Raw genomic sequence first — 16,573 nt, forward strand, 5'->3', positions numbered from 1 at the left:
GCTACCTACAGAGACACTTTTCTGCTTTATGATCCAAAAACATCTTCAGCTTCTAAGAAACTTTGGGTGACCATGGTGATAGGACGTGAACTGTCTCGTCAGGTAGTCCAGTTTTGATCATTTATCAAACATGTTCATGAAGACGAGGCATTATATGTATTATTGATAACAAAACCACTGGTTCTATTTTGAAGATTAATCTCTGCATCTATTGAGTCATTGGATAGTTATATAACTACAGATCATCTTTCCTCCCTGGATGATAATGTACAGCAAGGTAGCGAATCCAGTCTTTTCCTATATTAGCTCAGCAGTACTCCTAGGGATCACAGCTTAAACTCTGTCTTCTGTCACAATAGTAAACAGAAATAATTGTATATCCATGTAGAATTTATCACTTATGAGTAGTTACTGTTCAGGTAAAACTAACTATAAATCAGGAACTTAATGCTACAGTTCAAGTTTGACAGCTAGTGACAACTTACTAAAAATCATACTGAAGCTAAGAAAAGTTTTCAGTTGATTCATAAATTAGCATTATTTTAAGTTTGCAATTAGTCTAGTTGTGAAATATAACTATTAGCTCTCATATCTAATAACTTGCTATAGCTACTAGCTATACTGCAATAGCTAATAAAGATATTATTTGCATACAGAGCTATAAATTAATCTAAAAATACATATCTATCTTACTAGCTACTTCTCAAAAACAGTTCCAATAATAGAGCCCTAAACTTTTGGTAAAACCCTATTAGTCTACTCAAGATTATATTTCCATTAATCCTAAAAGCACCCTTTAGATTGGTGAGTTAAAAGGTGTAGGTTTGACAGCCCTAGTAATGCAGCCTAGAAAACATTAACCTTGAGTGCTTTTCCATTCAAGCACAGGGTTGGGCTCACTATAGTAGACTGAGCTAAAATTTTGGGGTTTGCCCTTTCGGATCTGGGGTTTGTGAAGACAGAATCAACTTGAGTCTTTTTATGTCTTCCAGCACAAGTATTCCCTGCATTATACATTTCTATTTTTTAAAATTTCAGGTGGTCTTCCTCTAGTGGTTTTCTGAATATTATATTGTACTCAAGATACTCTCCCAAGGAAGGAGGAAAAACAAAAAAAGAAATCAGTGCTAAGATTGATGTCGTAATATACTACATAGGAATGAGCTTTGAACACATTTGTTGAAGGCTTCACCAGGCTTGTTTGACAGAGAAGAGATTTTTCCACTCTTGATTGGATTTTGTCTTTCAGATATTGGCTGTCTGAAGTATTTTTGTTGATTCTTTTGGCAAAAACTCATTGTTCTTCATCCCCCTCTCCATTAATTATACCTGCTAAGTTTGCTTCAAATTCTTTGGATATTCTTTAGCTGCTTCTGAATATGTATATTAATCTATTTTAGTGGTTTGGTAATCTGTTCACTGTGGAATGGGGGAATGATATCTGGCTGAATGAGTGGTTTGCAAGATACATGAAATTCTTATCTGTTGATGCTGCATATCCTGAGTTGCAAGTGGTTGGTGTGACAGATTTTTTTTTCAATATCTCTTCAATTTTTAAATTCAAGATGCTTTTCTTGAACTAAATCTATAAATATTGCTTTTGAAATTTTTCCCAGAGTGATTATTTGTTAGATACCTGCTCTGCAGCAATGGGAAGAGACTCTATGAACTCACCACGTCCAATATCTTCAAGGGCAGATTAAGGAAATGTTTGATACTGTTTCTTACAACAATGTGAGTTTGTTTCATATATAAAGATTTAATTTTTCAGTTATTGGTCATTTGTTTGACTACTAGAAATGACAGTGACACTGGCTTAGATAGAGACAATGTGAAAAGGAAATTTGTCATGGAAATAGTGTTACAAAGTTAGGATTAAAATAAATTAAATCAAGATTTTTTTTCCCACTGGAAATGTTAAACATTCACAATTTACACTGTCCCACTGTCAGCCAGGACCATTCAGGATCACTGAAGGAAAAAAAAAAAGAAGCTGGCGGGTATGGATTTTCCACCCCAAGATTCCTACTTATGCTAAAATGTCATGATTAAATCCTCTCATACAATGGTCTAAATAACTAAATTTCATTCATTGTTTAATCTTTTTTCCTTGTAATAGAAATAGAAATAGAAAAAAAACTCTGTTAAGTCCCGGTCTGATTGTCAGGCTCGGGGAAGGTTTGTAATGATCCCAAGGGCGAAATTAAGACACAAACGAGGTCATATGCCGCCAATCAGACGTTTTATTGGGTAAATATAAAAGAGTAAAGCGATAGGAAAGGCAGGAAATATTAGGAGGAAATTAAGCAAGCATTCAGAGAGATAAGCAAAGGATAGTCACCACCATGGATCCAGCGGCGTCCCGTTGGTCCTGTCTTCTGTTTTTCGGTGGTGGATGGCCACACTCAGGTTTCCTTGTGCCGTCTTTTTTCTGGTGTTGGAGAGGGAGTTTGCCCTCTCGTTTCCGTTTGGTTACCCAGGGCAACATCACGTACCCAACACATGCACATCTCCTGGTGGGGCAAGGGGCCTGACCGGATACCAGTTGGTGTCCTATTCTTGGTGGTGCCTGATAAGCCAAAGAATGGCCTGCTGCTTCAGCAAGTTTGCAAAAGTTTCCTTGCCAGATGGTGGTACTTGATAAGCCAAAGAGTGGTCTGCCCTCGGGTCTTGTCAGACAAAAGAGTGGTCTACTGTCCGGTCTTATCAGATAAACACACACAAGCAAGCTTTGAGACAATTGTTCTTAACACTTCGGTCTCTTACAAACTCCCATGAGGAGGAAGGGACTTGCAAGTTTTGATTTCAGATATTCTAGAATATAATTTTCTTGTTTCAGACTCCTACATGCATTCATTTATCTTGTTACCCATAATGCTATGATATGCACCACCAAATTATTCTGAATTGTTTTAATCTTTATGTTAAGGGAACTAAAAAAATAGCCAGTTGTAAAATAGGTGCTATACCTTATTGAACTTACATGGCTATTTAGCTGAAGTCTTTTCACGGTACCTTAATGAAGAACATATTATTTTTTACTAGTCTGATGCCATGTGTCTGTAAATATGAAGAAAATAGTTACCATAAAAATGCTTATGAATTTAGATCTGTTGCTGCAGATAGAATAATGGCCATGCTTTCTTAAATTCAGTAAAGTTGGTTTATAGTCACATTTCCATGTTGCCTGATCAATGCTATACTACTCCCTTAGCCTGCTTCCATCCTCCCCTAGTCCTTGGATTAAGCAAAGCAAATTGTTCATCCATGCATGAGTCAGTCTGGTATCTCTTGGCTGTCTTTCTTGCAACCACAGAGCTTCATCACACAAAACCTTATTTTTTGAGCTTCATCATGAGTGTTTTTGCTCTGTGAAACAAACAATGACCGTGAGACAATGTTTGACTTTGATCTCAATTCCTATTTATTCAACATTTGAATGGTTATTAAAATTCTCCATTAGTTTTATCAGCTTTGCATTGTTCTCCAACATAGCTCTAGCTATTTCAGAGAAACTGGGATTTACATGCTGATCTGGCTATGCCCATCTCCGTGTGTATGGGGCTTGTAATCTGCATATGCTGAGGAACTTTTTGATTGAGAAGGTGTTTCAGAATGGGATAATTCATTACTCAAAGAAACACAACTATAAAAATATAAAGAACAAGGACCTCTGGAACAGCTTAGCTAATGTAAATTCCCCATCTGCTATTTTAATTAGTATATCATACAGTAGTAAACATGAGTTTGGGGATAAACTAATTTTCTAGACAGATAGCAAGCCCAAAGCCTAAGTCCAATTTAAAACCTGTGTATGTTTTTGTTTGTTTGTTTGTTTGTTTGTTTTAAAATATAGATGGTACACAAATTCTCTTTTTGAAAGCAGATTTCACCTCATGACATTGTTGCAGTTTGTGTCAACATAAAGCTGGTCAGAAGGTAGTCATTATAAACAGATTTGCTGTTATGTATTTCTCGATGTCTCAAAGACATTAAAAGATAAAAAAAAGATTGAGAGGCAGGCTGGCTCAGACATCTGACAGGAGAGCGTTCCAGAATGGAAAGTCATATTGGCTGAAACTGCTTCCTACTGAAATCAGCACCTTGGAGGGTTAGGCTATAAGCACAGAGCTGAGACAATGAATAGATCCACTTTGCTGTGTATCTGATAGCATGAACTGAATTATTATGATTCTATGATTAAGAGTTAAAATCTTCATTAAATAGATACAGCAGAGCTGGCATGACTATCCTATAGACTAGTAGAGTAGTAATAATCTCAACAGAAGTTTTAATTCAGTGGGAACCATTGTGGTACACCAGGCAGTGGATGATTCCCATTTTGGAGAAAATAGCAGTTGATGCAAGTAGTTGCTGTAATACTGTTCATCCTTTGAATTTATTATATCATTCTGCTAGAAAAAATATCAAAGCATGGAGTGGAAACAAGGAAACTGCCATAGTCTAGCTCTTAGGTCAAAACCTACAAATAACTTCTCTGGGATAATAATTTAGTTTGATAGAATGAAGCTCATGTAAGACCTTCACGGATAACAGAAAGACGCTGGGCCATAATGGGTTAATCAAAGCTAATATAGTTGCAACCATTTTAACTCATCTGACATGCCTGAGACATCTTGAGTATATCTCCACTGGCTCAATTGAAGTTTCCGTAGTGGGTGCCCAAATTTATTGGATTACACATATAATAATGTGGACCTATTTATTTTCACAAAAAGGTAGGCGATTTCACAGTGAAAACCCATTTTTTTTTCAAGAGCCCAATCAGTAAGAGGAAATCCATCAATATATTTTGTTTGTGGATGAAGTAACCTAATAATAATGTGTAACTAAAGTAACCTAATAATAATAACATCTCCTTTCGGGTAACTTTTTTCTTTTGTGGTTTATCCACAAAGGGTAATGTCCTCTCTTCCCTTTTGGCTTGGTATTCTCTTAACTGCCTCAGCGCTAGAATTGCATCACCAACTGCTGTCCCCTGGGCACCTCCCAGGATCAATATGATGTTCCCTTTAAGACAAAAAGGTGCCCTGACTAAGTCTGGATAGCATTCCTGAGGTAAATACCTTTGAGTCGGGGCTAGTGAAGGCAGGGTTATAAATACCTTGTTGAATAGCCAATTCTCTCAAATATTGCCCCCCTGCCCCCACATCTATATGCTTCCGTGTCACCATTCTGTCATTCCAATCAAATGGGGAGGGGTGTTGTGTTTTCACTGCCCCCCGCAACCATTCCCAAAGAGAATAACTTGCATTTCCATTTGCCCGGGTCCTTTTTAATTGTTGCGTCACCACTGAATGTTGGGAAACTGCTCCCAGGCGCACCACTTCTTGGGACTCAGTTGTACACTCTCCCCTACTTGGTCCCACACTCGCAGTAACCACTGTCCCATTCTCTCCCCGGAGTTCTGCCGATATGAGTCTGCCACATTCTGCAGCTCATCCTGAGTGTAGTCCCACGCTGATATTGCATGCTGCAGTGCCCCAGGGGGTCCTTTTGCTTTATTAATAACCAAAGGGCGCACAGGGATTGCTCTACCATTTTCATCCTTGGACCCTCCAGTCCATTCCTCAGCAGAGAAATTCCAGCTGCCGCTGTCCCCATAATCACTGGGGTAACTGACTGCTCGATTCCTATGCCCCCATTGCCCAGTGCGGGCACTCTGACCCTTCCTCACTGTGTGTACTTGGGTTTCCAGCATGTCCCTCTGTACCTGGGCTTCCAACCTCTCCAAGCACCACTGGGTCTCCAAACTTTTGAGTTGCACTTGCCATTCCTTGTTTTTCTTTCGTTCATTTTCTAGGATTTCCCACAGTCACGGTAGGCAAGTTAACAATAACCAGATACAACAGAATATATTTATCAAAATCATTGCAAGAGATGCAGGTCTGGGTCTTCTGAAACATATTTTGAGTAGCTCTGGTCATGGGAAATCTCCATATTCATATTTTACAAAATGCATCACCATCTGGGCATTTTGTACTAAATCGTTAGAATACAGTTTTAAAAGTTGTTTATAAGGTAGTACCTTGTTACGGTGATGTAGGAAAAAGACACAGTGGTATCTGCAGGCTGTGGAGAGGGGATGCTTCAGTTGTGGACGTTCGCTGGTCTTGGAGAAACATGGGCCCTAGGGAACCAGTCACTTGAGTAAACACTTAGAAATGTTTCCTTGGCTAGGGGTCTGCTGAAAAAAAACAAGCAAGCTGTTCAGTGTCCATCTTCACATCTGGTCGAAGAGCATGTGTCTTCTCTGGTTTATTTCTGTCATGTTGTCAAATACACCATACACGATCATATTAATGGTGGTGGTCAAGGCCCCTGCAAAGAGTACTTCTCCTCTCAGGTTTCCTGTTTTAATCGGGCATAGTGATCAGAACATTCTTTGTCTGGAGACAGGTCAACAGTGAACAGGGTATAGCCATGGGTGAACTCTTCCCTGTCAACCAGCAGGGAATGGTCTTTCATATGGCAGCCGATTGTCTGAACGAGCTGCATGTATAATCTCACACAGCAGCCATTCTCGAAATCAGGCTGCAGCAGTTTTGTTTGCGTTTGTTCACCATCCACATAGAGGGCCACAAAATTTATATCATAATGTTTAAAGTTGTAAAGGTTCTTCACATAATTGTCACTAAAAGTGCCATTATCTACAAATCCAGTCACAACAAGCTTGGGTACCTGGCCCAGAAACAAATTTTCCTGGCTGCTGACATGACTGCTGGTCAGTATGCTGAACACTTTCATGCCCACCCGGTCCACCAGGTATTTAGTGTTGGCCATGAGTAATGCCTCAGCATGCCCCAAAGGCACTCCAGGCACCACCCGCACCTTCTTCATAAACAGCTCTGGCTTATCAGTGGGTCCCCCAGCATAACGTCCAGCTGGCTGAAAATAGAGGCCAGTGGGTAATTCATGAGACCCACAGCCTCACCAGCTCTGAAGTTTGAACTTTCAGCTTTTACAATCTTGCAGCCAAGTTACAGCAGAGTGTTGTTCAGATCTGTGTAATCTTCCCCATTCCTAGCTATGAAAAAGTCCAGAGGTGCAGACTCTGCAATAGCCAAAAGTGGAGGCGCCTCAGTAAACAGGCTTTTCTCAATGCTGGTCTGTGTCACAGACACTTCAAACAAATCCAGCTCAAATTTGGTACATTCTTCTGAGCAGGCATGAACAGCAACCATCCGTTTTAAAATATATTTCCTTTTCTAGTGGTAGAACAGGACCTCTTTCTCTGGGATTTCTGTTTCTTTTGCATGGTTCGGCCCGGCTTGTTTTTTTTCTTCTTCCTGTCCTGGTCAGACTGTTGTCTGGTGCCCCACTTCCTTTGTCTTTTACAGGGCTGGGGCAGACCTTCCCTCTGGGGGCGTGACATGGCTTTCTTTCTTTTAAGGCTTTTTCTTTGAATATAAGCAAGTCCCTGTCACATCCCACCTGGGGGAAAGGGGAAGGAGTGACTAAGATTCGCAAATGCTCTCCGTGTGGATTAAGGTGAGCCAACACTCAAGGCCCGTACACAAATACCAGCTTTAATGGAAAGCTTCTATTGAGCACGAATATTCGATACCGGCCAGCCCTCTCATGATTATATCTACCCCAGCTATGTGGCTAAGCTATGCGGCTTTATGGAAAATCGAGGTAGGCCGTGCAGTACTTAACTACAATTTAACAACTTAATAACCTTAGGAGAAGTGAAAGAGAGAGAGGGAGAGAGAGAGAAAGAGGAAAGAAGAAGAGAATCACCAGTCCTGGATCCAGCGTCGGACTTGCCAACGGGGGTATTCGGTGGGTAAAAGAGGGCAAGAGAGAGTGAGTCCCTATTTATAGATTTCAGACTCTGGAATTCTGGAACCTTCTCTCATCCGAGTTCCAGGAGTGGTAGAGATACCAGTCGAATTAAGAGGGGCAACCAGTCAAACCAACAGAAGTGATACCAGGACCCTCCCCCGGGCCGTATGTGGGAGGGGGAATAAGTGCTTCATAGGCTTCACAGACCGAGGGGGAGGGTCCCCGCCTTCGTAGGACTCCCTCCCTCACCCCCACTCCAGGTACTGTCTGGTCCTGGGTCCTAGTGACCGTTGCTCTGCATTGTGGTTTTAGCACCAAGGCTGTTTGAGACATCTCGTTGTTTTGCAATAGCAGTTCTCTACAGTCCCGAGCCCTCCTCATTTGACAGCATTTCCAACTTGTCCACGACAACCTTGGAAACATAGCCAAACACATTTTTTGCAATATCTTGAGCAGTGTTTTTAATGTGCGGCGTAACAATTTCCAAACACCATTTCAAAAGCGGGACAGCCTTTCGAAACAGGCTACAGAATATTACCTCCAACGCCCACACCGTACATCACAAGAATACGTTGAAAGCTAGGGAGACCATTGCCAGCCTGGGCTCTGTAATAATTCACGTACAAAGACGGGTCCCCATAACTTTTTACCACTACCATTTTGATGTGCTTTCTTAAAATAGGCTTCTGGGGCTGAAGATGCAGCTTGACAATCACCTTCCCAAAGGAAAATGAGATGTGCTTGTTCTGGTCAGTCTTTATTTCAGTGCTGTTCAGGTTGATGTGCTGGCAGTTTACCAGCAAGTAGTGTGGCTTATATGTCACCATAATGATCTCGTCGTTATTACTGCCAGTTGGAACACAGCAAAATAAAGGAAGTACAAAGTCCCTGACAAGCTGGTGCTCTACAAGGTTCATGTAGAGGTAGAGTGAGTTAAATCCTCTGGTGATGTCCACCACAGAGGGAAATTTCTTAGCAGCAGCCCCCAGAGAAGCCCCCAAAATATGTGCTAGATTCCCAGTTGTAGAAAAAAGTATAAGGCTTCTCATCCTTTTTGAGCTTTGTTTTCCTTATGATGGGGTCATAGACCAGGCCCACTGCTGGAGAGTCGACAGCTGAAGCTTTTTTGTGGGGGTTAATAAGATGGTTCATGTGTTCCACTAACATGGAGAGGGATGGATAATAGCTTTTCTGCAAAGTATACTGCCATGTCTTGCCCTGCAGCGCTATTTCAAAGATGGTGTCTTCATTGATGCTATTCCAGCTGTGTGTTTTTCCAACACCCCACCTCCCACTTCCCAGAGAGCTCCAGGAGTCTCACCAGATGTATGGCAAAGTTCAAGCTGGTGTTTTGTGGGAAGATTTTGGTGCTAGCATTGCTGGGCAGTGTGATGTGGAAACCTCCGTCTGCCATTCTTCTTTTTCCCCCTGCTCCACTTCCAGTCACTTGATGTCTTGGACTTGGGAGACTTCTATCCAACTGCTAGATTTCTGAGGCCAGCCACGGCACTTCACCAGCAGCTGTTACTTTCTTCTTTTCCCTTCTGCAGAAATGATCTTCTCAATTTTGTACCTTCTGTCCTTGTCAGCATTCACTTTTTGAAGTTCTTCAGGGTAAAATGTCCCCTCTATTGCTTTGTAACCATAGTCTATTAAGCAGTGCACAGGTATCTGTCCCCTTCTCACAATTTCAGCTATTATGAAAATTCCATCTGTGAACCTCTGCTCATAACCTTTCTCAAAACTCTCTTTTGTTCTAGACACCCTGATGTGGTCTCCTTTTTTGAGCAGAGGTGCAGATTGTTTAATTTTAAGCACACCTGCATATACAGTTTTCCAAACCCTTGCAGAGTTTGAAGTGTTCACATCCACATGCCTGGCTCTGATAGTTCTGTGGAAGCTATGGTTATAGCTTTTTATAAACTCTGATAACACATCAATGTAGCGAAAAGCGTTGTGTGCTGTAAAATATCATCTCCACATCTTGGTTTTGAGTGTTCTGTTAAAACACTCTATGATGGAGGCTTTTACTTCATTATTAGTAACAAAATGGTGAACATTACACTGCTTTAAAAGCTTGTTTAAAGGCTGGCTTAAAAATTCTTTTCCCCGGTCAGTCTATAATTTCTGAGGCTTGCGCCCCCCGCTAAAAATTATTTTTAAAGCCCTGGCTATTTCAGAACCTGTTTTGTCTTTTAGACCAATGGCCCAGGCAGGCTTGGACAATATGTCTGTCACCGTTAAGATGTACTTAACACCATCATTGTTTCTGGAAAACTATTGCATATCCACCAAGTCTGCCTGCCATTGTCCATCCATCCACCTGTGCCACAATCACCCTGTTTCTTTTAAAATGCTTTCTTGCAGCCTTGTGTAAGCTGTAAGCAGCCTTGTGTAAGCTGTAAGCGTCCTTGCTTGCAAGCCAGGTTGCCACTTGGCTTCTGTTCAGATCGGAAATTCACCTTTTAGCAGCTTCAAAAGGGGGATTTGTACCTGTAGCGGTCACGGTCACAACCTATGAGGGTTACTTGACCCACAGGTGTATAAAGATCGTGACTGTGGGGTTCTCCGGATTCTGCAATACACAAGGATACGGAGGTCTGGGTTTCTGTGAATTTCTGTATTACAAATTACTACAAAACTGCTATTAGTAAAAACATATATATATATATGTATATAAACTACAAGTCACTAAAAAATTACCACTAGGAAAGCAAGTGTGTGTATATATATGTGTGTGTGTGTGTGTATATATAAAAAACAAGAGCAAAGCAAATATATGTATATTACAAGTTATTATAGAATTAAACTAGTGAAGCAAGTATATACTTATGAAACTTTACCTGTGCGTGCCTATAAATATTTTATGTGAAGTGTTACCAGTACGACGCTCACCAAACTGCTCCCAGAAGTGGGGCTAATGGACGATGGAAAAGTCTCACTTCAAAGATGATCTGTGTCACAGAGTCCAGAGTCAGCCAGGCGTCCCCAGCGAGGGTCTGGTCTGTCTGGGAGATCTCATGCAGAGAGGCTCTTGCAGAGAAGCTCTTGCAGAGCTGTTCTTGCAGAGAAGCTCATTTGGGGTAGGTAGCGAGTTACTTTTTATACCTTTTTAGTGTAGCTACATAAGTGGGTGTAGGACATCAGTTCCCAGATTAGTTGTTCCTGACTCCTGTTTTCCTGGAAGGTCAGTTCATTATCACAGTTTCTTTGTCCTACCACCCATCAAGGTTTCTTTGTCCTGCCAAATGCTCCCCATCAAGGAAGTTTCCTCTGAGCTTATCAGGGATGTCTCAGGACTCTGGTTAAGGAGATATCCTTCTTTGTCAGTATGTTTACTGGGTCACTCCACCCCTTAGCCTATGGCCACTTATGGGTCATTAGGAGTGAGACTACACCATATCTGGTGTGTGTCTCTTGCCTCCTAGTGCATGAGGCAGAGACCTATATCCGCATCAAGCCCAATGTTGTTGTAACTCCTGAGAGGGTTTATCAATTGAGACACGAGTATACAGTACCAGTTTAGTTAAAAGTGATACATACAGTGATTTGATACAAGGTATAATACAAAAAAGCACAATTCCGACAGCTAAAATGATATCTAATATCATTAAGCTGCGCTGTGCCCATGCTCTGAGGTCTGGTAGCCAAGACCTTCCACATGGCGCTTCAAAGGGGTGTTTGTAATATGCAAGGAAAACTTCCTTTTTGCAGACGATGAATAACCTGGACAGTCTGTCCAATAGATAATTGATGATTATCATTTACGCTTGAAGTTGAGGTTGCACTGCAGCTGCTATCAAAAGCTTTCCAGATCGGACTACCAGTCGGTTATTCAAAGCAGCAACCGCATCATTAAGGTGATGTTGCCATCCATGATATGAGGAGGTACTAGTTGAGGTTTTGGACTCACTGGTCCGAGTGCAAATTTGTAGTTGAATTTTAAGAAGTCCATTCCATCGTTCAATCATACCTATAGTCTGGGGATGATAAGGGATGTGGAAAATCCACCTAATTCCTCGGGCTTCAGCCCATCTCTGTATATCTTTACTTTTACAATGTGATCCATTGTCTGATTGAATCTCAGAGGGTAGAGGTAGGTGTGTAAACCATTGTCCTAATAAAAAAAAAAAATACACATTTCGCACTAGTCTGAGGACATGGGTAGGCCATACCTAAACCGCTGACAATCTCTACCCTGGTTAAAATGTATTCCCATTTATTCAGAGTTTGGGGTAGGGGCCCTAAAAAAATCTATTTATTTATTTGCCATGAGGACCACAAGTATTTAACTTCCCTCAGATTAGCCCACTGTTGCCCAGCCAAAAGTTTGGCTCGGGCTGCTGCACAGAAAGGGCAGCTAAGCTACAAAGTCTAAGCATTATACTTTAGAAATGGGCCACCCTTGGAGGCCAACTGGTCGATATAAATCCAGGCCACCCGTAGGTCCTAAGCGGTCATGTAGCCAACCCAGCATCACATGATCAGAGGTGGAGAGAGTATATATGTTAAGTGGAAGAACAATATCACTGCTCTTTCTAGGTTCTTCAGTCAAGCGTTCTACTTCATGGTTCCATCCGGATCCTAGATCTGTGCCCTTCGTATGTGCTGATACATGCCCTATTTGAAGAGGATGCCCATCATCCTGCTTCGTTCGAGCTATTAAATATAGCTTTTCCCATAATTCTTTTCCCCAGACTTGCCTGCCTTTAATTTTTCATCCTTCAGCTTTCCAGTATGGGAGCCATTGAGCCATACCACATAGGAATCAGTATATATTGTGCTGGCACCCCATTTGGCAGCTAGCACTACTGCCTGGAGCTCAGCCAATTGAGCTGATCCCTCTAGCTCTTGTGTTTCAGATGTCCCGTCTGAGGGCTGCAGGAGGGCAGCCCTTCTCTTCCATTTCCCTTTAACCCTTTGAGCTGATCCACCCGTAAACCAGTGTGGTGAGTTGACCTTGGCTAGCTGCCAGGTGCTCACCAAGCTGCTCTAGCATTCCCCCTCCTTCTTCACTGACCTTGGTGTCTGCATAGTTGCTTCTCTCACATTCTTCTCGCTCCTCTCTCTCACAGCTGCTGCTGCGCCATGTTTTTTATCCTTTCTTAAATATGTTATCACAGAGGCGCTACCACCTTCGCTGATTGGCTCAGCTTTGGCCAGCGGCGGGTCCGTCTTGGAGCCAGCTGGAACTGGCTCTGTCCGACATGGGGGCAGCTTCTGGCATCTTCTCACAGAAGCCACCCCTGCAGCACCCCCTGCTACTAAAACCCTGCCACGTAAGCCCAATACAACCAGACATTAGACCAAACTTTGGTATCCTTTTGTAAATCAGATGGGGGTGGCGCATTTTGAATGGGTGAGGGCGGCATGTCAAGGGGTGGCTCGGCACCCCCTGGCCATTGGATATTGTACTCTGTCAATTTCCCTGTAAGTCCTGTTCTCCCCTCGACCCAGCCGCGATGTGCTATGTACATTACCATCTTCTGGATTGTACTGGAGTGTGCAATTCCCTGGGGAACGGGAGCAGACTCTCTGATTCTTTTGAGGATGGGGAACGGGGTCTGTATTTCTAAGGGTGCGTCTAATGCGAAGAGTTCTGTATCTAATAGGACTACATAAGTAGCCAGCAGTGATTTTTCCCAGGGTGAGTACCGTGATTGTGAACCTTGCCACCCCTTTGACCTGAACCGTACGGGAGTCAATTGGGCCTCATGGGGAGCTCGTTGCCACAATCCCCATTGATATCCTTTTTCTGCGAGTCCTATATGTAGGCTAAAGGGGGCCCCTGGTATTATTGGGCCCATAGCCTGATTTTCTAAAACATTGCGTATTAATAAACGAAGCACCTCTTCATGAGTAACTGTCCGTTCCCGGGTAGCACGCTTCTTCAACAGATCATATAAGGGTCGAGCAATTATACTGAACCTTGGAATATGGGCTCGCCAGAATCCTGAAGTTCCTAGGACTTGTCGGAGCTCCTTCTTATTGGAGGGTGAGCTCAACTTGGATATTTGCTGCAAGGTATCAGAGGGAATACACTGCCTGCCACTTTGCCAAGTTATGCCTAAAAATTGAACCGTTTGGCTAGGTCCCTGTCATTCAGCTTCAGGGATAGTAATTCCCTTATTTTCCACATGGACCAGGATGCGATCATGCATTCTTTGGACCTTATTGAGGTAATCCCCTCCAATTAAAATGTCATCTGTATATTGATATACTGTCACCCCTGGTTCCTGTGGGACTTGTTCTATTTCCCGAGCTAAGGCCTGATGTGACAATGTAGGGCTATGTTTGAATCCTTGGGGTAATCGGGTAAAAGTGTACTGTGTTCTGCCCCGAGTGAAAGCAAATCTCTCTTGATCCTCAGGTTGTAATGGGACCATGCAAAGCGTATCCTTTACATCCAGGACTGCCATCCAAGGATGGGCTGCTTGCTCTATAGTGAAAACAAGATCTGTGATAGATGGGACGGCAGCGTGTAAGGGTCCAGTATTTTCATTCAGTTTACGATAATCTACTGTCAAACACCAGGTGCCATTAGGCTTATGGACAGGCCACACAGGGTAGTTATACGGGGAATGAGTTTTCTGAATAATACCCTGTTGTTCTAAATCCTGAATAAGACTAGTTATGCCTAGTGAGGCTTCGGAGCTAATATGATATTGTTGTACACGAGTCAAGGCACTTTTAGGCAATTTAGGCGCGGCATGTGATAAAAAGGCACTAGACCCCTCGGTTGGTATTTCATCTATGGAGACTGTGGAGTTTTGAATCCAAGGGTTTGGCGCCCAAGTGCCTAATAGTTTGGAATTTTAATTTTAATATACCCAGGGTTTCTTTGTCCTGCACCCATCAAGGTTTCTTTGTCCTGCCAACTACTCCCCATCAAGGAGGTTTTCCAGTTAAGGAGATATCCTTTGTCAGTATGTTTACCAGGTCACCTTTGTGGCTGCTCTGTCAGTACCCCAAAGCTTCCCACCTCCCCAGGAGCATAGTAATCTCTTTTAACAGAAGCAGTGGCATAGACACGTCTACCAAGACGCTGCTACTCCACACATCTATGAAATGAAACACTGGACAATCATTTTAACTCAAGTACAGAGAAACTTTATTAAAAAGGCATGAGGGGAGTTGGTTGCCAGTCAGCCTTCTCCAGGATTTTTCCTTTTTTTTCCTTGAACACTACTGTCACTTCTATGTCTGTTCTCCTTTCTTTAGCTGCTGCAGGCCCAGACAGGAATGCAGACGAGTCACGGCACACTTCTGACTTCTCCCCCTCAGTCCTCAATACCCAAAGCATGGGGAAGGCAGGAGCCTAGTTTCGTGGGTAAAAACTTTAAAGGGTCTATGACATATACTCAGGCTGGGTACTTCTATGCACATGATGTAACAGGAAGGGCTCACAAAATCAGGAGAGGCCGGGAAGAGGCCCTGGTCCTCATGGGGGATTTCAACCACCTCGATATCTGCTGGAGGGACAACACAGCGGGGCATAAGCAATCCAGGAGGTTCCTGGAGAGCATCAATGACAACTTCCTGACCCAAGTGATAGAGGAGCCAATGAGGAGAGGTGCTCTACTGGAACTCATACTCCTGTACCTCATGGGGATGTGAAGGTCAAAGGCAGCCGTGGCTGCAGTGACCATGAGATGATGGAGTTGAGGATCCTGAGAGGAGGGAGCAGGGCAAAAAGCAGGCTCACAGCCCTGAACTTCAGGAGAAACTTTGGCGTCTTCGGGAATCTGCTTGGTAGAGTCCCAAGGGACAAGGCCCTGGAGGGAAGAGGGGCCCAAGAAAGCTGGTTAATATTCAAGCATCACCTCCTCCAAGCTCAAGAGCGATCCATCCCAACGAGCAGGAAGTCAGGCAAAAATGCCAGGAGGCCTGCGTGGATGGACAAGGAGCTCCTGGCTGTGCTGGTTTTGGCAGGGATAGAGTTAATTTTCTTCATAGTAGCTAGTATGGGGCTATGTTTTGGATTTGTTTTCGTTATTGCTGAGCAGTGCTTACACAGAGTCAAGGCCTTTTCTGCTTCTCACACCACCCCACCAGCGAGTAGGCTGGGGGTGCACAAGAAGTTGGGAGGGGACACGGCTGGGACAGCTGACCCCAACTGACCAAAGGGATATTCCAGACCATATGACGTCATGCTCAGCATATAAAGCTGGGGGAAGAAGAAGGAAGGGGGGACGTTCGGAGTGATGGCGTTTGTCTTCCCAAGTAACCATTACGCGTGATGGAGCCCTGCTTTCCTGGGGATGGCTGCACACCTGCCTGCCGATGGGAAGTAGTGAATGAATTCCTTGTTTTGCTTTGCTTGCGCGCACGGCTTTTGCTTTACCTATTAAACTGTCTTTATCTCAACCCACGCGTTTTCTTGCTTTTACTCTTCCAATTGTCTCCTCCGTCCCACTGTGGGGGAGCGAGCGAGCGAGCGGCTGTGTGGTGCTTAGTTGCTGGCTGGGGTTAAACCACGACACTGGCCAAACTCAAACACAAAAAGGAAGCATACAGAGGGTGGAAGCAAGGATGGGTAACCTGGAAGGAATACAGAGGCACTGTCTGAGCATGCAGGGATGGGGTTAGGAAAGCCAAAGCCCCAATGGAATTGAATCTGGCCAGGGATGTCAAAGGCAACAAGAAGGGCTTCTCTGAGTACACAGGTGAGAAAAGGAAGGCTAGGGAAAATGTGGGCCTGCTGCTGAGTGAGACATGGTGACATGGGACGTGGAAAAGGCTGAGGTACCGAATGCCGCCTTTG

The sequence above is a fragment of the Platalea leucorodia genome (assembly GCF_965183815.1).
Source record: "Platalea leucorodia genome assembly, chromosome: W".
NCBI lineage: Eukaryota > Metazoa > Chordata > Aves > Pelecaniformes > Threskiornithidae > Platalea > Platalea leucorodia.